We start from the raw sequence: 24,865 nt of genomic DNA on the forward strand, positions 1-24,865 counted from the left end.
GCTGGTGTTTGGCACGTTGGAGAGGTGTTCTCTTCACAGATGATGCAAAGGAGATGTGTTGCACTGCATGAGGCAAATGGTGGTCACACCAGATACTGACTGGTATCCCCCCCCAATAAAACAAAACTGCACCTTTCAGAGTGGCCTTTTATTGTGGGCAGTCTAAGGCACACCTGTGCACTAATCATGGTGTCTAATCAGCATCTTTATATGGCACACCTGTGAGGTGGGATGGATTATCTCAGCAAAGGAGAAGTGCTCACTATCACAGATTTCAACTGGTTTGTGAACAATATTTGAGGGAAATGGTGATATTGTGTTTGTGGAAAAAGTTTTAGATCTTTGAGTTCATCTCATACAAAATGGGAGCAAAACCAAAAGTGTTGCGTTTATATTTTTGTTGAGTATATGTGCAAGTTTACTGAACTTGCAATCATTCTAAGTGATGTGTGTGTGTGTATGCATTGATACCACATTTTAGAGGAGCACGGGTGACTAAAACATATACCTTGGTATTTATAAAGCAATTTACTATATATTGTTCATTTTGACACTTTGTGGAGCTCCTCCAACTTTTACCTCAGCCCCCCCAACAGACATTTTCTGGCGCTGCCACTGTTACACCACTGCAATGGAGTTTGAATTGAACAATCAAGATGTGTTTGTAGTGTCGACTTTCAGCTTGAGTTCAAAGGGTTTAACAAAAATAAATAAATAAAATAAAAAAATCAAATGAACTATTTAAAAACTCCATGGTGTACAGGGGCAAAATTACAAAAAAAGGAAATGTCCAAATACTTATGGACCTGACTGTACAACACTGCTGATGAAGTGCCAGTGGCCTTAAGGCTGTGATAAGTGTTCCATAAGGAAATAAAAAACACATCCAAAGCAACATACTGTGCCTCTTTCAAATTTTCAGTTGAGCCAAAAATGTACCAAGTTAACTGACATGAATCAATATGTTATATTGACATGTTTACAGCCGTGCAATATTGGGACCAAATATATATTATGAATGTACACAATCCTGGTGAAAGTGGATTTTTTTTTTTTGTTTTAACTGATGGCTTCTGGACTCTTTTTCATATTGAGATATGTGGGAATTAAACATGTATTTTCTCTTGACTTATGGAAAATATTTTCTTAACTTTTTTGTTGCACACATGTGATTATTGTGCCTGATGGGGTTACAGGATGGGACCAGTAACCCTATGATTTTTTTTTTTTTCTCAAAAGGTACAAGAAGGAAATTCCAGTCTATCAAACATTTGCATTATTACTTGATACTTTTGATGTTTTGCTATTATATCTTCTTCTAATTCCATTAACATTTAAAACATTTTTACTCTGTCACAGAATTGTGGCATCCATTGTCAGTTTGCGCTATGGCATGAACCCTTTCCCCAGACATGTCTGATTTCTTCTTATTTATATCACAGAATTTGCATTTTAAAAGACATTCAAGACATTTATTTAAACTACACCCACATCCCGAAAAATATACCGTGAGTCTTATTAGTAATTTTCAACTATTTGTATGGTTTTATAATATTAATTATTATAATCTGTATTTATCTGATTTTTATTTTAAAGGGGTATAAGAGATGGATTTGATTTTTTTCAATCTGTGATTGTATTTTATACTGTATATTTTTATAGCAAATAGGCACTATCAATCAATAAACAGAACATTCTAATGAAAATGATCAGTTGCTTTTCTGTTTATTTCTCCTTTCTTACAAATTGACATAATGACAACACACTAACTCAAATATATTTTTTAAATCTGACATAATAAATCAAAACAAGCATTTTACTAAGTCTGCACTATCTCTTTTCTCCATCCTCATAAAGGAAATTATTACATCATGACAGATTACCAATTATATCTTAAATCCCTTGGGAGTTTGATTCTCGTGTGAAAACATGATATTTACAATTACAAACACCAGGGGACTGTACTACGAAGTGGGGTTACTGGCTTATCAGGGTAACTTTGGGAGTAAGTTGATGACGTGTGGAGTAACTTCCCGGTTAACCCATACTATGAAAGGTGGATAGGTTTTGACCGAGGTATGCTGCCACGGCAATTTACGCTGTGTGCCAAACCTGCTCTGAGCAGGTTATGTTCTCGGTTAGCTTGAGGTTTTCGCTTAACCACTCCCTTTATAAGTACCGCCCATCCACCTTCAATCACTCCGAAAGACAATGCTGGCCTACCTGGATGAGCCGTTTGATATTGGGCTTGATATTGAATTGTGAGGGTCTCTCTTTGCAGGGCGAAGGCTTTTAAAGACTGCCAGAATCTGCTGACATACCCGGACGATATTCTCCATGAAAGATATAGATTATCAGCCAAGGGAATTTGTTATCTTTGTCAGCTGATCGGGCCAGACGTCTGTAACATCACCCATCGTAGCAATGCCCTGATGATCGAGCAGATAATGTGCCTTGCACTTAGATATTTTGCCAGTGGACAATTTATGTATTCCATCGGTGATGCTGAACATCTGAGCAAGAATACTGTATGTCATATGATTCGCAAGGTAGTACTTGCTCTATCTAAACTGTTGGATGCATTTGTTGTTTTCCCTGGCCATTTATCCGCAATGCAAATCAAAGAAGGGTTCTATGCAAATCGCGGGTAATTTGTTGTGTGGGCCGCCCGGAGAGGAGGTACTGCTGGCCTACGCCAGAGGGCGCCCTGCCTGTAGTCGGGTTTCAGGCACCAGAGGGCGCAGTTACTACCCAGGAGCCAGGACTGACAGCTGTCAGTAATCATCATCACTGCACCATAAAAGCCTGGAGGAGACGCCACATCTCTGCCGAGATATCTGTTTACCACAAAGGTAACCTTTTCAGCCTCTCTGTGCCGTTTGCACATATTGAATGCTAACCTGTTTGCAGTCGTCACCTACCGTAACTAACAGCTTGGAGCTGGTGTGTTGGATATTTGGAGGAGTCGGCGATTCCGCTCCTAAATCTCTTCGTGTTCAGTAGGCACTGCATGAACTGGTTTTCCTGCTACCTGAGAGTGAAGGACTTGTCACTCCAGAAAGAACTGAGTTTGCTGACTGCTTACTGGGTGTCCACACACCCACCATTAACCTGTTTTTGTTCCTGCCAGCAGTACCGGATCTGACAGCTGGAAGCAGAGGCCACCTGGGGACTCGTGACTTGGCGGCTTCAGTATACTGCAGGTCTTCGTTGGCGGCGGAACCTTGTGGGCCCCGGCTCTTCTCTGGATAGGCGTCTCCTACCCTCGGGCCTGCCCACACGTCACCTATTGTATTTTGTGATCGACTGTCTAAAAGCAGTATTTGACCTGTTGTGCACATTTGCCACAATAAATTGTATTTATTGGATTATCTATTGACCGTTCATTTGCGCCCCCTGTTGTGGGTCCGTGCATTACACTTTCCCCAACATAATTACTAATATCAAAATAGGTGTAATACATGTCCAGGCAAAGTGGGGCTTATCAATAATTTCTCCTAGGTTTCCCAAGAGTAATAGGAGCCATTGACTGCACGCAAATCCCAATCAGTGCACCCCTGGGAGAGCACGAGGGCGATTATGTCAATCGCAAATCTTTTCACAGTATCAATGTGCAGGTATAGCCGTTCTATTCGGGCTATTTCATATACCCATTATCGTGTAGTCCACTCTAAGCTCACCTTCTTTTCACTTATTTCAGCCACATAAGGGTTGCTTTGGTTTGGGTGATTTTTCTAAATATTCTAATATACAATTACTATAATTACATATTTCACATTGTTTTTCTCCCCACATGGGGCTGTCCTGTTGGATAACCTTCATTCCAAAGTGATATATATGTAACTATGTTAACAGAACGACCATTAATGGCTTTAAATCCTTAGATAGGTAGCCTATTTAGGAAACATTAAATTAACCTAACATTTATTAGTAGGCCTATGCCCACTTCTGAATCGTGTTGCATCTGGGCGTAATTAATGAAAGAAGGTCATTATTTTACACATATCAGACATTCCACAGGTTAATCATCTGTAACAGATTTGGAGAACAATTGAATTGCACTTAAGCATTTACCCGATCAGCAATACGTTGCCAACAAGCCTGTCTTGCTTTATTGGCAGACGATGTGTTCGATTTCCCCCTTAACGTTAATTTAAATTCTTCGTAGCTCCGCATAATAATCGTGCATTCTTCTCCGGTAAAGTAAGGTGACCGCGCCATCATTGAAAAAATGGTGACGTGTGCTGCAACCTGCCCCTTTTATGTGAACACACACAAACTCCAATTAGGTTAACACAGGTTCAACAAATCAACATCTTAATCAGTGTCGTAGTACCGATTAACACCACTTGAGAACACCAGGTTTTGTCAACCCCGGTTTAAGAAGTTAACCCTGGGTTACATCTGAGTAAGTTAACCCGCTTCGTAGTACAGGCCCCAGGTATGTGATTTTTATTATTATGAGTCAGAGATTTTGCACAGGGCAGCATGGATTAGTGGTTAGCACTGTTGCCTCACAGCAAAAAGGTCATGGGCTCGATTCCCACCTGTGGCCTTTCTGTGTGGAGTTTGCATGTTCTCCCTGGGTTTGTGTGGGTTCCTTCCTGGTGCTCCAGCTCCCACATCCAGAGACATGTAGGTTAGTTGGATTGGAAACTTTAAATTGTGCGGGTGTGTTTGTTTGTTTATATGTGGCCTTGTGACAGGGTGTACACCGCCTCATGCACAATGACTGCTGGGATAGGCTCCAGCCCGTGACCCTTAACTGGAGAAACCTGTTGAAGGTGAGTGACTGAGTGAGAGATTTTGGCACAAGTTAGCCTCTAGAATGTGGTGCACCATCAAACACTTTATTTTTATTTATGTCCTTTACATAATGTTGATTTGACACACAATCTGTCGTGCAATTTAAACACAGACACAAGAAAACTTGATAAGTAGATTTTTGTTATTTTAGCATAACTCATCTTCTTTGTCTTTTCTCCCATTTAGGGTCATCACAGCGCATCATCCTTCTCAATCTCACCCTGTCCTCTGCACCATCTTCTGCCACACCAACCACCTGCATGTCCTCCCTCAACACATCCATAAGCCTCCTCTTTGGCCTCCTCTTGCCTGCCCACTCCATCCTCAGCATCCCTCTCCTGATGTACCCCATGTTGCTCCTTGGCACATTTCCAAACCACCTCAGTCTTTACTTTTTCCTAATCCTGTCCATTCTCGTCATTCCCAAAGAAAATCACAGCATCACCAGCTTTGCCACCTCCAGCTATGCCTCTTGTCTTTTTGTCAGAGCCATCAGCTACAAACCATACAAAATGTTTGTTTGCATGACAAAAAGCTCAACCAGGTGAGCCCCATTCCACCATTCCCTAAAAATAAATAAATAACTGGCTGTGTCCCTGTACACTATGAGACCACTTACAGCTGTCTCAATTCAGTTTATTCACAATATAGCACAAAATCATACCATAATTCGCCCCAAGGTACTTCACAAGGATAAGGTCTAACCTTACCAACTCCCTGAGCAAGCACATAGGCAACAGTGACAAGGAAAAACTCCCTCAGGCTTTTTTTAGGGGTAGAAACCTCAAGGAGACCAGACTCATGGGTGTGGCCCACTGCTTAGGCCGTTCTAAAAAGATCAAAGATCAAATAAACAAAGGGCAACAAAGAATTTTCAAACATGCAAAACAAGAACAGAAAAACGTCTGATAAAAGTAAATTTACAGTTTTACAAGTTGTTGCCTCCTAGCTACACTAGCTATGTATCCATCATGTAATAGGTAATATACTAATAGAAGTTAGTTGATGATTGGTCAGTTGATGGGCCATGTGATGGGTGGGATCTCTGATACCACTTCTTTTTGGAATCTATCTATCTTGAATGAATGAATGAGAAGAGAGAGGCATTATGAAAAAGGAAACTATTTTTGTAATAAATTTAGTTGAGCATTTCAACAGCAATCGTAATATTATTAGAATTAACATCATTTTTAAAAAATTATAATTGTGGTTAAAGATTATTTAAACTATTGTTTACGCACGATTGTGTGAAAACTCCCATGTTTGAAAAAAAAATGCAATGTGACCTTTCTTCCTCTTCTTACTTTTGCTATTACTGCTCATACTACCACTAATGTTATTAGTTATTATTATTATTATGACTAGTAATACTGATAATAATAATAATAATAATAGCCCTTAATTGGAGTAAACGGATACAAATGACTGACTGACTGAAATTTATTAAAGATAACTGCAAGTGTGACTCAGACACCTTTTAAGCAGCAGAAAAGTAATGAATGATTAAATACTTTTACCACTGCTACTACAACTACTACTATGAATAATAATAATAATAATAATAATAACAAAACAGCAATGAAAAAAGGAAAATAAGGTAATTATTTTTTTTCCCAATTCAATATATGAAAATGTAACAAAGAAAAGTTTGATTCAACTTCAGCCACGAAACTTTTCCCCCACGTAGCACGTTGCGTGATGACGTCACTCGCGTGCCCTCCGCTTGTTGTGGCGGCGTCGTGTATTCCTCCGCACCGTCACTGTGCGCTGTCGAATTTTGGGGACATCCATCCGGGATTGACAGCTGGCTCAGACGGTGTCATAAACTTTTTGAAGCCTGGGTTTTTGTCTTATAGACGGAGGGAGCGTGTCTTCTGTGTTTTCGATGCGCGGGAGTGCTCTGGGAGCGGCGACGGGAGAAGGTAAGTCCCGCCGCTGCGCCGCCGCCTCCGCTCGGTCCGAGCTGTCCTCAGCTCCGGCTGCACTACCGCAGAGCCCCCGTCAGAAGTGAAAAAGAGGCGAGCAAGGCCCGTTGAGCCTGCAGCCGGACAAACAGTGTAATTCCGCCGGGTCGGTGTTGCTGGGACTTGGCTGAGGCGGCTCATTGATATGGTGGTGGTGCGGCCGTGCTGACTTCATACCCCTCTGTGGATTTTAAAGCACGCACGCTGGCTGTGGAAATTAGTTAGTTTTTAGACCGATTTGTTTTTTTCTTTTTCCACTTAACGTACCAACTATTCGTTGTACAATTGTATTCTGGTCATTTTGGTGCCCAAAACGAACCATCTGGTTGGCTCCTCTTGTTCTCCAAACCCCAGGAAGTCAGAAACAGCTGTCCATCCAGACACACCATCAAATGACAAATTTACGATTTTAACATCCTTACTGTTATATTGTTACCAAAGGACTGTCTGAGCGCTATGCTCTTTTTTATTTTTTTTTAATGGGACAAGCCTTTTTCCCTCTACAATTTGCTGACTAGGAAGTCAGTGGGTATCAATGGTGCACCTGCAATAGAGCTCTAAATGAAGTAACCTTTATTTTCTTGAACCTTAAAAATTGCATTATGTAGTTATTAATGTATTTTGGGGAGCGGTTTTGTTAAGTTTTTGCGAGATTTAATGTGAATAATGATAATGAGGCTGTCCTCAGAAGTACAATTTTTGCGTCATATGCTCTTTCATTTAACCCCTTTATCGCCTACCCTCAAATGAGACTACGGTGCCCAATTCTGCACCAGACAGACAACTAAGAAGCAAGGTCCTTCATCCCCAAGTCGTTCCTGGTGTGGAGATGAGTAACGCATGGTAGCATGCAGACATCAGTGTAAGTCAGAGATGAAAAATCTCCACTTTTTGGTGGATTTCCACTTTTTTTGCCAGTTGGCTGGGTCATTTTTGAGATCAGTGCAAATCTGTTGTGTTGTAAGTTCCCCTTATTTGTATCTGTATAATGTTATCTAGGTCAGGCATCGATTTGGACATCTCACTCCCCAGGCCTGAATATTATTGAAGGTCTGTGGTGTGATTTTTTTTTTTTTTTAAGCAGGCTGTCCATGTTCGGAAACCAACAAACCTGACTGGACTGGAGGTGTTTTGTAAAGAAGATTGGTCCAAAATACCATCAACCAGAATCCAGACTCACATTGGAAGCTATAGGAAGCGTTTAGATACTATTTCTGCCAAAGGAGGATCTACTAAATATTGATGTATTTTTTTCTGTTGGGATGTGCAAATTTATGCACCTGCCTAATTTTGTTTAATTATTGCACACTTTCTGTAAATCTGAGAAACTTCATTTCACCTCTCAAATATCACTGTTTGTCTGCTATATGATATATTTAACTGAAATTGCTGATCCAAACAACCAATGATTTATAAAGGAAAATCATGGAAATCATCAGGGGTGCCCAAACTTTTGCATACAACTGTGCATTCTGAAATGATTCATATTGTAATACATGGCGATGCTCTGGATAAGTTACTACAAATATATCAGTAGAGATGAGAGTACAACTTGTGTGCTACCAGGGTTGTCTAATATTTATATCAGATTATGCTGATAATTCTGCAGACAGTAGGGGAAACCAGGGCACGGTGAGTCACGGGGCACAGTGAATCAGTAGCTGTATCTGCAAGACTACATATATATTTGCAGCAGTTATGCCATATTTTTATGCATAAAGACATACCCCTTATAAATTAGTATTTTGTTTTTGGATATATTAAGGGTAAAACTAAGTGGCAAGTGAAGTCAGTTTTTTCGTATCAAAAGTAAATTTTGTGGATGTCAGTGTCTTTGTATTTATTTCTCACAACAGAGGAAAGACGGCCCAAAAAAATTGTATTAGTTAGAAGACTACCCCGTCCAGCTGAGAGTATGTGTTATGTCTTCTCCAGACTATCACCTGTTTGATAACATGACTCGTGTGTCACATGCACCTTGGGCACAGTGAATCAGTCAAGAAAGTGATTTACTAAGCCCAGTATCAAGTCGATGACAAACATTACTTGTTGAAGCTTATACATTTATTTTTCCATAAATTATTTCTATAATTTGTGGAAATGGCTGTGGTGAATACCTACTTTAAGAAAAGGGAGGAGCACAGGGTAACCTATAAGAGTGGAGGAAGGTGCACACAGGTGGACTACATTCTTTATAGGAGATGCAAGCTAAAAGAAATCAGAGACTGTATGGTGGTGGCAGGAGAGAGTGTCGTTAGACAGCATAGGATGATTGTTTGTAGGATGACTTTAGAGGTAAAGAAGAAGAAGAGAGTGAGTGCTCAAGAAAGGATCAGATGGTGGAAGCTGAAGGAGGAAGACTGTTGTGTGAAATTTAGCGAGCAGGTGAGAGAAGCACTGGTTGGAGGGGAAGCAATTTTGGACAACTGAAAAAGTACTGCAGATGTGGTGAGGGAGACAGCTAGGACAGTACTGGGTATGACATCTGGACAGTGGAAGGAAGACAAAGAGACTTGGTGGTGGACTGAAGAGGTCCAGGAAAGCATAAGGAGAAAGAGGTTAGCGAAAAAGTTTTGGGATAGCCGGAGAGATGAAGAAAGTAGACAGGAGTACAAGGAGATGCGGCGTAAGGTGAAAAGAGAAGTGGCAAAAGCGAAGGAAAAGGCATATTGCGAGCTGTACAAGAAGTTGAATAGTAAGGAAGGAGAAAAGGACTTGTACCGATTGGCAAGACAAAGGGACAGAGCCGGAAAGGATGTGCAGCAGGTTAGAGTGGTAAAAAATGTACATTTTAATGTGCTGACAAGTGAGGAGTAGGGATGGATATTGATAAGGTTTTATCGATATCGATGCCATTATCGATCCAACTCCTTATCGATTCCCTTATCGATACCTCATGAATTTTGTACTAAAAGTAGGCTTTACAGGTTTTCTATGTATTTCCTTGAGTCTTAAAGTAAATAAATATGAAATTAGTCACTGTATCCTTGATCTCTGGACATAAATAAAAATAAACAAAACTGTGTTTCGCTTTGAAGTTATTAATTCAGACTGAATTCTATCGTTCTATCTTGACTTGTCAGAGAACCGTGCAACATTTGGAGCTGTGTGAACAGAACGGAGGATGATTCTCGTTTCTTTCTCGCAACAAGACAGGAGTCCCAGTTAGTAACTTTAATCCGCACAAAAGTGAATAACAACTCATATTCAGGGATGAAAGTGGTGAAAAACAAAAAAAGCTGAAACCCAAAATTACCCCCCAACACCACCTGCACGAAAATGTTTGAATTCTAGAATGCAATCTGGGACTATTCCAGACAATAAACTGGAGTGAGTGCTGAATCCATTTAGGTGAGAAAAAAAATACAACTTTCCTTATTCAAATTCATTCCAGTAGTATTCTGCTCTTACTAGGATGCAGCAGTTTTCTAGTTTGGCAGATAGTTCTGGAGGAAATCACTGAAGAAATTAACAAACTGAAAATATGGTTTGACCGAAACAAACTGTCATTAAACTTAAATAAGACAGGGATGAAATGGAGGCGTAAGAGTCACTAGGTGTTCACAGGAAACATTTATTTCTGTATGTATTGATTTATTTATGTTAGTTGATATTATATATTTTCTGTTGTGTTTCTATTCAGGTTCTTTTTGTCTCTTTCTCTAAAATTGTATATAATAATCATTAGATTATTAATATATAAGCAAAAGTAAATTTAAGGAATATTACAATTTGAAAATAAATGCACCCAAACATGATGACGGCTGCAATTACTAAATGCTAACTTTTAACATTGAAAATGCCATAGACATGCTAACATGTTAGCATCGCTCCCGTTTTTAAGTTATAAAATACATCTATCAACTGTTTCAGAAGACTATAACAGGTCGGTTTAACATAGAAAAGGTAAATAATACTCACAGACGTATGCTCTTTAGGGATTTAGCAGGGGAAAATTAAGCGAAAGAAAGAAATAAACGAAGCAATCGACCGAAGCATTGCTTCAATCTGCGAACCACGCTTCGATTGGTTCAAGGTTCAAAGCAAAGCCGCGCTGCAGAAAAGTTGATTAAGGACCCGCTGCAGGGTCTGTAATCAATGTAGAAAAATGATCATTTTCCTGACAAACACCCGCCAAAATAACGGCCACTCTGAAGGACCGATAACAGAATCGTTAAGCACAAAGCTTATTGATGTCGGTGGATCGAATAATTTCTTAACGATACCCGAAAGGAACCGGTTCTCGATACCCATCCCTAGTGAGGAGTGTGCGCTGAGAAGGTGGAGGGAATATTTTGAAGAGCTGATGAATACAGAAAATGAGCGAGAGAAAAGGCTGGATGATGTGGTGAGAGTAAACCAGGAAGTACAAGAGATTAGTAAGGAAGAAGTGAGGGCTGCTATGAAGAGGATAAAGAGTGGAAAGGCAGTTGGTCCAGATGACATTCCAGTGGAGGCATGGAAATGTCTAGGAGAGATGGCAGTAGAGTTTCTAACCAGATTGTTTAATAAAATCTTGGAAAGTGAGAGGATGCCTGAGGAGTGGAGACAAAGTGTGCTGGTTCCTATTTTCAAGAACAAGGGTGATGTGCAGAGCTGCAGTAACTACAGAGGCATAAAGTTGATCAGCCAGAGCATTAAGTTATGGGAAAGAGTAGTAGAAGCTAGGCTTAGAAAACAAGTGAAGATCTGTGAGCAGCAATATGGTTTCATACTGAGAAAGAGCACTACAGATGCAATGTTTGTTCTGAGAATACTGTTGGAGAAGTACAGAGAAGGCCAGAAAGAGTTACATTGTGTGTTTGTGGACTTAGAAAAGCTTATGATAGGGTGCCAAGAGAAGAGCTGTGGTATTGTATGAGGAAGTCTGGAGTGGCAGAGCAGTATGTTAGGGTAGTGCAGGACATGAACAAGAATAGTGTGACAGCGGTGAGATGCGCAGTCCGAATGACAGACTCATTCAAGGTGGAGGTGGGATTACACCAAGGATCAGCTCTGAGCCCTTTCTTGTTTGCAGTGGTGATGGACAGGTTGACGGATGAGATCAGACAGGAGTCCCCATGGACTATGATGTTTGCAGATGACATTGTGATCTGTAGTGAGAGTAGAGAGCAAGTTGAGTCTAGTCTGGAGAGGTGAAGATATGGTTTGGAGAGAAGGGGAATGAAAGTCAGTAGAAGCAAGACTGAGTACATGTGTGTGAATGGGAGGGAGCCCAGTGGAATAGTGCAGTTACAAGGAGTAGAAGTGGCAAAAGTAGATGAGTTTAAATATTTGTGGTCAATGGTTCAAAGTAATGGAGAGTGTGGTCGAAAGGTGAAGAAGAGAGTGCAGGCAGGGTGGAGTGGGTGGAGAAAGGTGGCAGGAGTGATTTGTGACCGAAGAATATCAGCAAGAGTGAAGGGGAAAGTTTACAAGACAGTAGTGAGACCAGCTATGTTGTACGTCTTAGAGACGGTGGCACTAACAAAAAGACAGGAGGCAGAGCTGGAGGTGGCAGAGCTGAAGATGTTGAGATTCTCTTTGGGAGTGACAAGAATGGACAAGATTAGGAATGAACATATCAGAGGGACAGCTCAGGTAGGACGGTTTGGAGACAAAGTCAGAGAGGTGAGATTGAGATGGTTTGGACATGTGCAGAGGAGAGACCCAGGGTATATATGGAGAAGGATGCTGAGGATGGAGCCACCAGGCAGGAGGAGAAGAGGGAGGCCAAAGAGGAGGTTTATGGATGTGCTTAGGGAGGACATGCAGGTGGTTGGTGTGACAGAGGAAGATACAGAGGACAGGGTGAGATGGAAACGATTGATCTGCTGTGGCGACCCCTAACAGGAACAGCCGAAAGAAAAAGAAGAAGATAACTTTTTTCATGTTTGAACAGAAATGATGACAGTTGTATTTATAATAGCTTCTAAAGGACTTATATCACTATATAAGACACTCACACATTACATAGCTGGTTTGCTGGATTATAGTTTGTATGTGTATCAGCATATATTTAATCATCTTGAAGAAATCTTTATAACCATGTGTTTTTTCATTATATTCTAAGCTGACTCACTGTGCCCCAGACACTAATTCACTGGGCCCAGTGAATTAGTGTCTGGGGCACAGTGACTCAAAAATTTTTTAAATCGATTTTAAACACCTATAAATTACACTTGGGGAGAAATAAATAACACAGCCTTATAAACAATATCTTGCTGTATTAAATCCACAATAGAATGACCTAAACCTATGCATAATGTGTTTATGCTGCCACACAACAACATTTCTGATCCACTGTGCCCCAGCTTCCCCTATTTGCATTGCACAGTGTCACTGAATGCACTGACGTGAAAAATGCCACAACATAGGAAGATAAACTATATACTTCATAAATTCTTGGCATACTGTTGCGTGTCGGCATTTCAAGGTTACATAATGCGACACAGCACCAGAACGTTTTCTGCAATACCAAAGTCTGCAACCAGCATTTGATATATCTAAATCTTTATTCCTTGCATTGACTTTGGAAGATGAAGATGCTGCTCTTACATTTTCCACCATGCTCACCTTGGACGTAATGCTGGATGTGATAGACCCAGAGTACTTGGGTGTGGCGGGGGCATCCATCCCTGCAGCCCTTTTACAGCATTTGCAGGAGAAGAGTTTGCAGGGGGCAGCACGGTGGCTTAGTGGTTAACACTGTTGCCTCACAGTGAGAAGGTCGTGGGTTCGATTCCCACTTGTGGCCTTTTTGTGTGGCGTTTGCATGTTCTCCCCGTGTTTGTGTGGGTTCTCTCCGGGTACTCCGGCTTCTTCCCAGGTGGAAGCTAGAAACTTTAAACTGTTCGTTGGTGTGCGTGAGGGTGTAAATGTGCTTGTTGTGGCCCTGCGACAGACTGGTGTCCTGTCCAGGGTGTGCCACGCCTTGCGCTCCTTGACTGCTGGGATAGGATCCAGCCCCACGCAACCCTTCGTTGGATTAAGCGGTTGAAGATGAGTGTGTGTAAGTTTGCAGGGATCAGAGTGATCTGAGCAAAATTTTGAGACACCGTGAATCTATTTAATGTAACAAGGCAAAGAGTGGGAAAATTGATACAGTTCTTTTTAATTTAATTTTTAAAAAAAAATTGGGGGGGGGGGAGGGGCACAGCTATAATGACCTCAATGTTTTGTTGAGCTTGACATTGCCGGTTGTCTTTACACATGTTTGTTTACTTAAAAATAACATCAATATTTTATTTTATGCTCGCTTCACCCATGCGACACACAGATTCAAGCTTGGAATTGTATTTTTTTAACACAGGTGTCCAAAATAACGAATGAGTAAAACAAATGCAGCATATGTCTACATACAGTCACATAATTATTGTCAAATACATGACAAGGTGTGTATTTATACACATAATTGTTGAGTTGAATCATGCACTAAATTAATACTGAAATGAATCACACATTATTTCATACATTGCTTTGATTGTGCATCAACGGTCATATTCACTAATAAATTACAACTAAATAGTACTTCCAGGGGTGTTTTTTAAATAAAAACAAGGATTATCCACTTGTGGTCTGGATCTTGTTTTACACACACACGGTATTTATGAATATTGCTCCACTCTACCCAGTACCCACACAATACCCCTGACCCATTAAGGCATGGACTCTATTTGACCTCTGAAGGTGTGCTGTGGTATCTGACACCAAAACATGAGCTGCAGATCCTACTGATGCATCAGATCACACAGGCCAGTCTTTGCTGTCCACGTGCATCAATGAGCCATGACCCTGTTGCCGGTTAATTAAATAATTTTAAGTTCACCGGTTTTCCTTCCATGCACCATGTTTGGTTGGTACTGACTACTACAGAGCCAAAATATCACACAAGAGCTGCAGTTTTTTTGAGATGCTCTGGACTAATGGTCCAGCCCTCACAATTTAGCCCATATGAAAGTCACTCAAATCTTTATGTGTCCCTGTTTTTCCTACCGCCAATATATCAACTTTGTGGACAAAATGTTAGGGATGGAAAAAAAAAAATCAATCCTTAACAATACTGCAGTGTTTAATTTTACAGTATAAAATTGATGTAAAAATTCCAAAAATCAATATAATCAATTAAATGGTTGAAACGAGGTGAACATAGAGTACTACTTTTATTCAGCAGAGCCATCGACAGGCTGAACGACCATTTCATTTCTAAACGGATGGCTCTGTGGATCCGTGACCATCGTGTGCACTTTCTCTGGTTATCACAAGAGCTGGACATCACCCATTTTCCTGCAGATTTCACTTTTAACAAGAGATTTTGTCGTGGAAAGCCGAGCAGACGCTTTGCGCGTCATGATGGATTCACTGCTGGACCGACACAAAACCACCTCCGTTTTGGTCTCACAGGACGGCTTTGAGATGGCGTTCAGACAGCTGTCGGTGGTTTTCAGTCGAGTGATTATCCAAGAAATTGTGGATGTGCCTGGACATGCCAGAACATGTTCTGTGACGCTTCATCACAGCGTTGCTTTGCGCGTCCACCTTTCCACAATTTCTCTGATACTCACTCGACTGGTAAGCACTGAAAGGCATGTCCCAGCTTGTCCTTCTGGCACTCTGAAACGGAGATGTTCTTTGTCTCACTTGCCGTCGTGACGCGCGAAGCGTCCGCTCGTTTCCATGACAAAATCTCCTCGTAACAGTGGAATGTGCCATTCATTTCCAAACTGGACGCTGTGTTTTATCCGGGACGTCGTCTGGACTAGCACAGGAATTGTGAAAAGACGTGGACATCAGCACTTTTTCGGCAAATTGAGACAGACGTGGAAAGCTGACAAACGTCGCCAGCAGCGCCGTCCCTGGGTTCACGACATCCTCATGACACGTTCCCAATTCGGGGAGCTCCAGTTTGAGGACCTCCTGTCCCGTTCGTGCGCGCACATATAAACAAAGAAAAGAAAAAAAAAACTGGTTGCCATTGTGGTTCCTCGCGCTCTCTCTCTCTCTCTCTCTCCTCAAACTTATAAACCAGTTATAAACCAGTCACCATTTGTTTTATTATGCATCTGTGTAGTTAATAAAATTATCTTCACGGACGATTAGTTCGCTAGCGCACGTGGAAATAAAAATGGCTGCAGCTGAGGTTCCTCACTCTCTCTCCCCTCAAACTCTGTCATAATCGTGTTATCAACCAGTGACCATTTGTTTTATTATACATCTGTAGTTAATAAATAAATAAATAAATAAATAAAAAATCTGTCTGCCGCTGCTGCTGCTCTCCCCTCAAACTCTCCCCAGAGAGGAAGAGTCTGACACATCAGAGGAGTTTTAAGGTTGATATAAGACGGACTTTTGGTTGTGCAAGTAACTTTTTTTGGTGCAAGTAATTTTTTTGTGTCTAGCACCAATGCAAGTAGGTTAAAAAATGTATTTCGGCCCCTATACGTGATACCCAGCTTTCAATCTAAGATGCTGCTTTGGGTTTTTCTAACATTGTTACAGCTGGTCTATTGCTTCTGACTTTCAACAAGTAAATACACCGCTAAAAATATCACAGAATTCACCATTTCAAATTGGGGTTGACTTATCTGTGTGTCCAATTATCGACGTCGATATTCAGCATTTTTGTGCTTATCAGTATCTGTCATTGTGAAAGGCGATTTGCAGATAAAACAGTTTAATTTTAAAATGCTCTACATTGGCTCTGATACAGCTGCAGTCACTGCAGCCTTTTTCTTCTGAAATGTTAGTTATGAAAGTGTACCGATTAACATTTGTGAACTGCTGTGCCAGTGAACTGTGTGTCTGTGGGTTTACAGCCACATGGGAAACTGTTGTTCAGCATATGTTATCAACAACAGAATATCATTGCATATCCGCTGCAATAAACACCTGATGCATACACCACAAAGACAAGATATTTAATGTTCAAACTGATAAACTTTATTGTTTTTGTGCAAATATTTGCTCATTTTGAAATGGATGCCTGCAACACGTTTCAAAAAAGCTGGGACAGTGGTATGTTTACCACTGTGTTACATCACCTTTCCTTCTATCAACACTCAGTAAGCATTTGGGAACTGAGGGCACTCATGATTGGGTATAAAAGGAGCATCCCCAAAAGTTTCAGCCCTTCACAAGCAAAGATGGGGCAAGGATCACCATTTTGTGAACAATTACATGAAAAAAATAGTCCAACAGTTTAAGAACAATGTTTCTCAATGTTTAGTTGCAAGGAATTTAGGGAATCCATCATCTACAGTCCATAATATAATCAGAAAAATCAGGGAATCTGGAGAACTTTCGACACGTAAGCGACAAGGCCGAAAACCAACATTGAAAGCCTGTGACCTTCGATCCCTCAGGTGGCACTGCGTTAAAAACCAACATTGTTAGGTAAAGGATCTTACCGTGTTGGCTCAGGAACACTTCAGAAAACCATTGTCAGTTAACACAGTTTGCCGCTACATCTACAAGTCAAAGTTAAAACTTTACCATGCAAAGCAAAAGCCATACATCAACAACATTCAGAAACGCTGTCGCCTTCTCTGGGCCTGAGCTCATTTGAAATGGACAGACGCAAAGTGGAAAAGTGTGCTGTAGTCTGATGAGTCCATGTTTCAAATTGTTTTTGGAAATCATGGATGTTGTGTTCTCTGGACAAAAGAGAGAAAAGACCATCCAGATTGTTACCAGTGCTAAGTTCAAAAGCCAGCATCTGTGATGGTATGGGGGTGTGTTAGTGCCCATGGCATGGGCAGCTTACACATCTGTGATGGCACCATCAATGCTGAAAGGTACATCCAGGATTTGGAGCAACACATGCTGCCATCCAAGCAACAACCCTGCTTATTTCAGCAAGACAATGCCAATCCACATTCTCCACGTGTTACAACAATGTGGCTTCGTAGTAAAAGAGTGCGGGTACTAGACTGACCTTCCTGCAGTCCAGACCTGTCGCCCATTAAAAATGTGTGGCGCATTATGTAGCGCAAAATATGACAACGGAGACCCCGGACTGTTGAACAACTGAAGTCGTACATCAAGCAAGAATGGGAAAGAATTCCACCTACAAAGCTTCAACAATTAGTGTCCTCAGTTCCCAAACGCTAATTGAGTGTTGTTAGAAGGAAAGGTGATGTAACACAGTGGTGAACATACCACTGTCCCAGCTTTTTGGAAACGTGTTGCACGCTTCCATTTCAAAATGAGCAAATATTTGCACAAAAACAATAAAGTTTATCAGTTTGAACATTAAATATCTTGTCTTTGTGGTGTATTCAACTGAATATAAGTTGAAGAGTATTTGAAAATCACTGTATTTTGTTTTTATTTACATTTTACACAACGTCCCAACTTCATTGGAATTGGGGTTGTATTTCATTAAGAAGTTATAACTGATGTCTGTAATTTATTGATTTAGTATTCGTTGTGGAATACCACTTATGAGGAACAAACTATGAACAAACGGTGCACGTATTCTGATGGCCAGGTTAGGTTTTTAAATCATGACCAACGTATAAATGAACATTAGGCCAAAAGACAAATTAGACCAAAATAAGAATTAAAGACAAATTTTCAACATCCACATAATGACAACATGCATGTTTGTGGCTGAGAGAAGATACATTTTATGTACTGTTATCCAAACATCGATCATGTCCTGCTGCTTTTGCTTTTCTTAATGATAAATTTGATATGTGGAAACATTACTAAACAATGTTCAAAACTGAGACAGCAATATCAGATTAGATCACATTGCACATGATGGACAACATCATTAGCAAAGGGCATTGGCTGAAACACTGAAATACTATGAAATTTTGCCTATTTATACTTATACTATTTATACTGGATACATTTCTAAGTAGTCTCCAATGCTTTAAAATGGACAAAAAAAAAACAGATGCGTGTAAGAAAATGGAAAACAACCATCAAAATGGATAGAAGAATAACCAGAATGGCAAACGCTCAACCATTGATCAGCTCCTGGATGATCAAAGACAGTCTGGAGTTACCTGTAAGTGCTGTGACAGTTAGAAGACGCCTGTGTGAAGCTAATTTATTTGCAAGAATCCCCCGCAAACTCCCTCTGTTAAATAAAAGACGTGCAGAAGAGGTTACAATTTGCCAAATAACACATCAACTGGCCTAAAGAAAAATGGAGGAATATTTTGTGGACTGATGAGAGTAAAATTGTTCTTTTTGGGTCCAAGGGCTGCAGACAGTTTGTGAGATGACCCCCAAACTCTGAATTCAAGCCACGGTTCACAGTGAAGACAGTGAAGCATGGTGGGGCAAGCATCATGATATGGGCATGTTTCTCCTACTATGGTGTTGGGCCTATATATCGCATACCAGGTGTCATGGATGAGTTTGGATATGTCAAAATACTTGAAGAGGTCATGTTGCCTTATGCTGAAGAGGACATGCCCTTGAAATGGGTGTTTCAACAAGACAATGACCCCAAGCACACTAGTAAACAAGCAAAATCTTGGTTCCAAACCAACAAAATTAATGCCTCGCAGATGTGAAGAAATCATGAAAAAATGTGGTTCTACAACTAAATACTAGTTTAGTGATTCACAGGATTGCTAAAAAAGCAGTTTGAACATAATAGTTTTGAGTTTGTAGCGTCAACAGCAGATGTGTGAACACCCCCTTTTCTACTTTTTTACTAATAACCCAATTTCATAGCCTTAAGAGTTTGCATATCATGAATGCTTGGTCTTGTTGGATTTGTGAGAATCTACTGAATCTACTGGTACTACTATGATACAGTTAATGCATTAACTGCGTCATAGTGAGCCTTATAACTTTTCAGCCTACCCTTGTATGTCCATATTTCAGAGCCTTGAAATTGCCATTCTATAACAATTTACCAAAACAAACACTCCTTTGGTGGTTCTCTTGCTCTCATAAAGTACAATGAAGCTACACTTAATATATAATTTAATTTAATCTTTATTTAACCAGGTTAGTCCCATTGAGATCAAGACCTCTTTTGCAAGGGACACCTGGACAATTGTAAACTTTCCAATTCAACTAACCTCCATGTCTTTAAATGTGGGAGGAAACCGGCGCAGGTCGAGAAAACCCATGCAAACACAGGGAGAACATGCAAACTCCACACAGAAAAGCCACAGGTGGGAATCGAACCCATGACTTTCTTGTTATGAGGTGACAGTGCTAACCACTAATTCACTGTGCTGTATAATGTAAAAACACACCGTAGACATCAAATGACTAGTTAAACAAGTTAAACATGTTTAAGTTAAACAATACCCGAAGGGTGCCCACATTCATAAACAAGCAACCTGTGTCCTCTCTCTCCTCCTGAGCTTGGTTCACTCCAGCTGAGCTGCTCGTCTTTTAATTGCCTGGTTGACTGTATTCCACATGAACTCTCCATGGCAGTGCAACCAAACACGAAGGACCTCAGAGAAAGAACACTTAGTAGGACTTCTATGGGGTTAAAATTGTTTCATTAATATTTGTAAATGCACGCAGGGTGATCTACAAATAATCATTGATTTGCAAATGTGTTCAGATATCCACAAATGCAAATTTCATATTTGTAACTTGTAAATTGGTCTTTGCAAATAATGTTGTATTTGCAAATATAAAACTTAATTTGTAAAAAAAAAAAAAAATTACATTTGTAAAACTGGAAATTGTATTTGTGATTTGAGTTTCAGCATTTGTGGATCACCAGTTACACACATTCATCTGCAGTGCATCAGTTGTCATCCTGTCTGATTCTTATGCTAAGTCAACTGTACATTTATTCTCAGTGTAGGGTGGCAAAGGGGTTCATGTTGCTGCAGCTGTAGCTGGTTTTAGTTATGGTTAATGATTGCTCCTTGGCATCGTTTAGTGTTATGTCTCTTAAAGTAAAAAAAAAGAGAAATTATCAAGTGGCCCCTGTTAACAAATACAGCTTCCTAACTAAAAGAGCAATGCCTGTGATGGGTTTCAGGGATGGTGCATAGCCCACAATTGAAAGAAACATGACCTTATAGTAACTGAGCACAGCCTAAGCAATACCAGGGGATTTATTGTCAGGGTGAACTGTTTTTAAAGCAATAAGTGCATAAATCTCAATGCAGTTTAAGTATGTGGCAAAAAGGAGGAACTGCAGGTTCATATGAACGGAGCATTTTATTCTCAGGTTGAGTCATTAAATGTCATTAAGTAATTTTTGGTTTCTCTGTTTTTGCTCTGGGTCACCACAGCAGATCTGATATGGATCTGCATGTTGATTTGGTGTAAGGTTTACGCCAGTTGCCCATCCTGACACATCTCCATATTACATGGAGAATGGGCTCTGGTGGTCTTGAACTCTGAACTTACTATTAGGGAAGTAACTGCATTAACCACTTGGCAACCACGCTGCCCATTTTCCACAATTCAATAAAGTTTTAAAATGCAAGCCACTGAATAGGTTTCTGATCCATCCATCCATTTTCTCACACTGCATGTTCCAGTTAAGGGTCACAAGGGGCTGGAGGATACACCTTGGACAGATCACCACTCTATCACAGGACTGACGTAGAGACAGACATTCACACTCTCACACACACACCTGTGGTCAATTGAGAGTCAACTATTCACCTAACCTGCATGTCTTTGGAAGTGGAATCCAGAGCACTCGGGGGTAACCCACAAAATCACAGAGAGAACATGCAAAATCCACAAAGAAAGGACCAGGCCAGAAGTGAACATGGGAGTTGGGACCTTCTTACTGTAAGGCAAAAGTACTAATCACTAAGCCATGTGCTGCCCGGTTTTAGATCCACTCAGTCAATACTGATGGGATAAAGTGCACTGATTTCAGATTTATTTGTGTCCTTGCTGAGTGGATTAAAGCTGTTAGTGATTCTCCTATGTTTTAATTTATGTCATGATTAAATGTTTCACATTCAAACTCTTCAGAAACATGTTTAAAACCATTTGACTTGGGGGTGAGGGCATTTACCATATATTCCGGGGTATAAATTGTGTTTTGTTTTTTTGTTTTACTAGATTGGGAGGTCCTGTGATTTATATTCTGGTATGGCTTACATACCGAAAAGTCACACATTTGTTATTAATAATAATTATAATGACTATTTATATAGGTATTTCCCAGAAATCAAAGCACTAAACAAAATAAACTCCAATAATAAAAGAATAAATACCAATAATAAAACATATATAACAACAATGCACAGAAATCCCAAATTGAAGGGCTGATAATACAGAAAAAAAGGTGCAACTTGTACTGTGGTGTGGCTTATATATATACTCAACAAAAATATAAACGCAACACTTTTGGTTTTGCTCCCATTTTGTATGAGATGAACTCAAAGTTCTAAAACTTTTTCCACATAGACAATATCACCATTTCCCTCAAATACTGTTCACAAACCAGTCTAAATCTGTGGTAGTGAGCACTTCTCCTTTGCTGAGATAATCCATCCCACCTCACAGGTGTGCCATATCAAGATGCTGATTAGACACCATGATTAGTGCACAGGTGTGCCTTAGACTGTCCACAATAAAAGGCCACTCTGAAAGGTGCAGTTTTGTTTTATTGGGGGGGTACCAGTCAGTATCTGGTGTGACCACCATTTACCTCATGCAGTGCAACACATCTCCTTCGCATAGAGCCACTCTGAAAGGTGCAGTCTTATCACACAGCACAATGCCACAGATGTCGCAAGATTTGAGGGAGCGTGCAATTGGCATGCTGACAGCAGGAATGTCAACCAGAGCTGTTGCTTGTGTATTGAATGTTCATTTCTCTATCATAAGCCGTCTCCAAAGGCGTTTCAGAGAATTTGGCAGTACATCCAACCAGCTTCACAACCGCAGACCACATGTAACCACACCAGCCCAGGACCTCCACATCCAGCATGTTCACCTCCAAGATCGTCTGAGACCAGCCACTCGGACAGCTGCTGAAACAATCGGTTTGCATAACCAATCAATCAATCAATTTTTTTATATAGCGCCAAATCACAACAAACAGTTGCCCCAAGGCGCTTTATATTGTAAGGCAAGGCCATACAATAATTATGTAAAACCCCAACGGTCAAAACGACCCCCTGTGAGCAAGCACTTGGCTACAGTGGGAAGGAAAAACTCCCTTTTAACAGGAAGAAACCTCCAGCAGAACCAGGCTCAGGGAGGGGCAGTCTTCTGCTGGGACTGGTTGGGGCTGAGGGAGAGAATCAGGAAAAAGACATGCTGTGGAGGGGAGCAGAGATCGATCACTAATGATTAAATGCAGAGTGGTGCATACAGAGCAAAAAGAGAAAGAAACAGTGCATCATGGGAACCCCCCAGCAGTCTACGTCTATAGCAGCATAACTAAGGGATGGTTCAGGGTCACCTGATCCAGCCCTAACTATAAGCTTTAACAAAAAGGAAAGTTTTAAGCCTAATCTTAAAAGTAGAGAGGGTGTCTGTCTCCCTGATCTGAATTGGGAGCTGGTTCCACAGGAGAGGAGCCTGAAAGCTTAAGGCTCTGCCTCCCATTCTACTCTTACAAACCCTAGGAACTACAAGTAAGCCTGCAGTCTGAGAGCGAAGCGCTCTATTGGGGTGATATGGTACTATGAGGTCCCTAAGATAAGATGGGACCTGATTATTCAAAACCTTATAAGTAAGAAGAAGAATTTTAAATTCTATTCTAGAATTAACAGGAAGCCAATGAAGAGAGGCCAATATGGGTGAGATATGCTCTCTCCTTCTAGTCCCCGTCAGTACTCTAGCTGCAGCATTTTGAATTAACTGAAGGCTTTTTAGGGAACTTTTAGGACAACCTGATAATAATGAATTACAATAGTCCAGCCTAGAGGAAATAAATGCATGAATTAGTTTTTCAGCATCACTCTGAGACAAGACCTTTCTGATTTTAGAGATATTGCGTAAATGCAAAAAAGCAGTCCTACATATTTGTTTAATATGTGCTTTGAATGACATATCCTGATCAAAAATGACTCCAAGATTTCTCACAGTATTACTAGAGGTCAGGGTAATGCCATCCAGAGTAAGGATCTGGTTAGACACCATGTTTCTAAGATTTGTGGGGCCAAGTACAATAACTTCAGTTTTATCTGAGTTTAAAAGCAGGAAATTAGAGGTCATCCATGTCTTTATGTCTGTAAGACAATCCTGCAGTTTAGCTAATTGGTGTGTGTCCTCTGGCTTCATGGATAGATAAAGCTGGGTATCATCTGCGTAACAATGAAAATTTAAGCAATACCGTCTAATAATACTGCCTAAGGGAAGCATGTATAAAGTGAATAAAATTGGTCCTAGCACAGAACCTTGTGGAACTCCATAATTAACTTTAGTCTGTGAAGAAGATTCCCCATTTACATGAACAAATTGTAATCTATTAGACAAATATGATTCAAACCACCGCAGTGCAGTGCCTTTAATACCTATGGCAATGGCTATAACCAAAGAATTTCTGCACAAACTGTCAGAAACCGTCTCAGGGAAGCTCATCTGCATGCTCGTCGTCTTCATCGGGGTCTCGACCTGACTCCAGTTCGTCGTCGGAACCGACTTGTGTGGGCAAATGCTCACATTCGCTGGCGTTTGGCACGTTGGAGAGGTGTTCTCTTCACGGATGAATCCCGGTTCACACTGTCCAGGGCAGATGGCAGACAGCGTGTGTGGCGTCGTGTGGGTGAGCGGTTTTCTGATGTCAATGTTGTGGATCGAGTGGCCCATGGTGGCGGTGGGGTTATGGTATGGGCAGGCGTCTGTTATGGATGAAGAACACAGGTGCATTTTATTGATGGCATTTTGAATGCGCAGAGATACCGTGACGAGATCCTGAGGCCCATTGTTGTGCCATACATCCAAGAACACCACCTCATGTTGCAGCAGGATAATGCACGGCCCCATGTTGCAAGGATCTGTACACAATTCTTGGAAGCTGAAAATGTCCCAGTTCTTGCATGGCCGGCATACTCACCGGACATGTCACCCATTGAGCATGTTTGGGGTGCTCTGGACCGGCGTATACGACAGCGTGTACCAGTTCCTGCCAATATCCAGCAACTTCACACAGCCATTGAAGTGGAGTGGACCAACATTCCACAGGCCACAATTGACAACCT

At 40.8% G+C, this 24,865-nt stretch overlaps 1 protein-coding gene across 2 annotated transcripts in view; it reads left to right on the forward strand.

The window, feature by feature from the left end:
• The first annotated feature begins 6,527 nt into the window (after window positions 1–6,527).
• The window catches only part of mapk9 (mitogen-activated protein kinase 9), a 53,117-nt gene continuing 34,779 nt past the window's right edge, over window positions 6,528–24,865 (forward strand). Inside the window, exon 1 of one of the 2 annotated variants that reach the window (XM_034181189.1) lies at window positions 6,528–6,728. The gene's annotated coding sequence lies outside the window, so the exon portion shown is untranslated. The remainder of the gene's footprint in view (window positions 6,729–24,865) is intronic. The other variant, XM_034181187.1, reaches the window with a different exon arrangement.

Source organism: Thalassophryne amazonica, chromosome 11, assembly GCF_902500255.1.
Source record: "Thalassophryne amazonica chromosome 11, fThaAma1.1, whole genome shotgun sequence".
NCBI classification, from domain to species: domain Eukaryota; kingdom Metazoa; phylum Chordata; class Actinopteri; order Batrachoidiformes; family Batrachoididae; genus Thalassophryne; species Thalassophryne amazonica.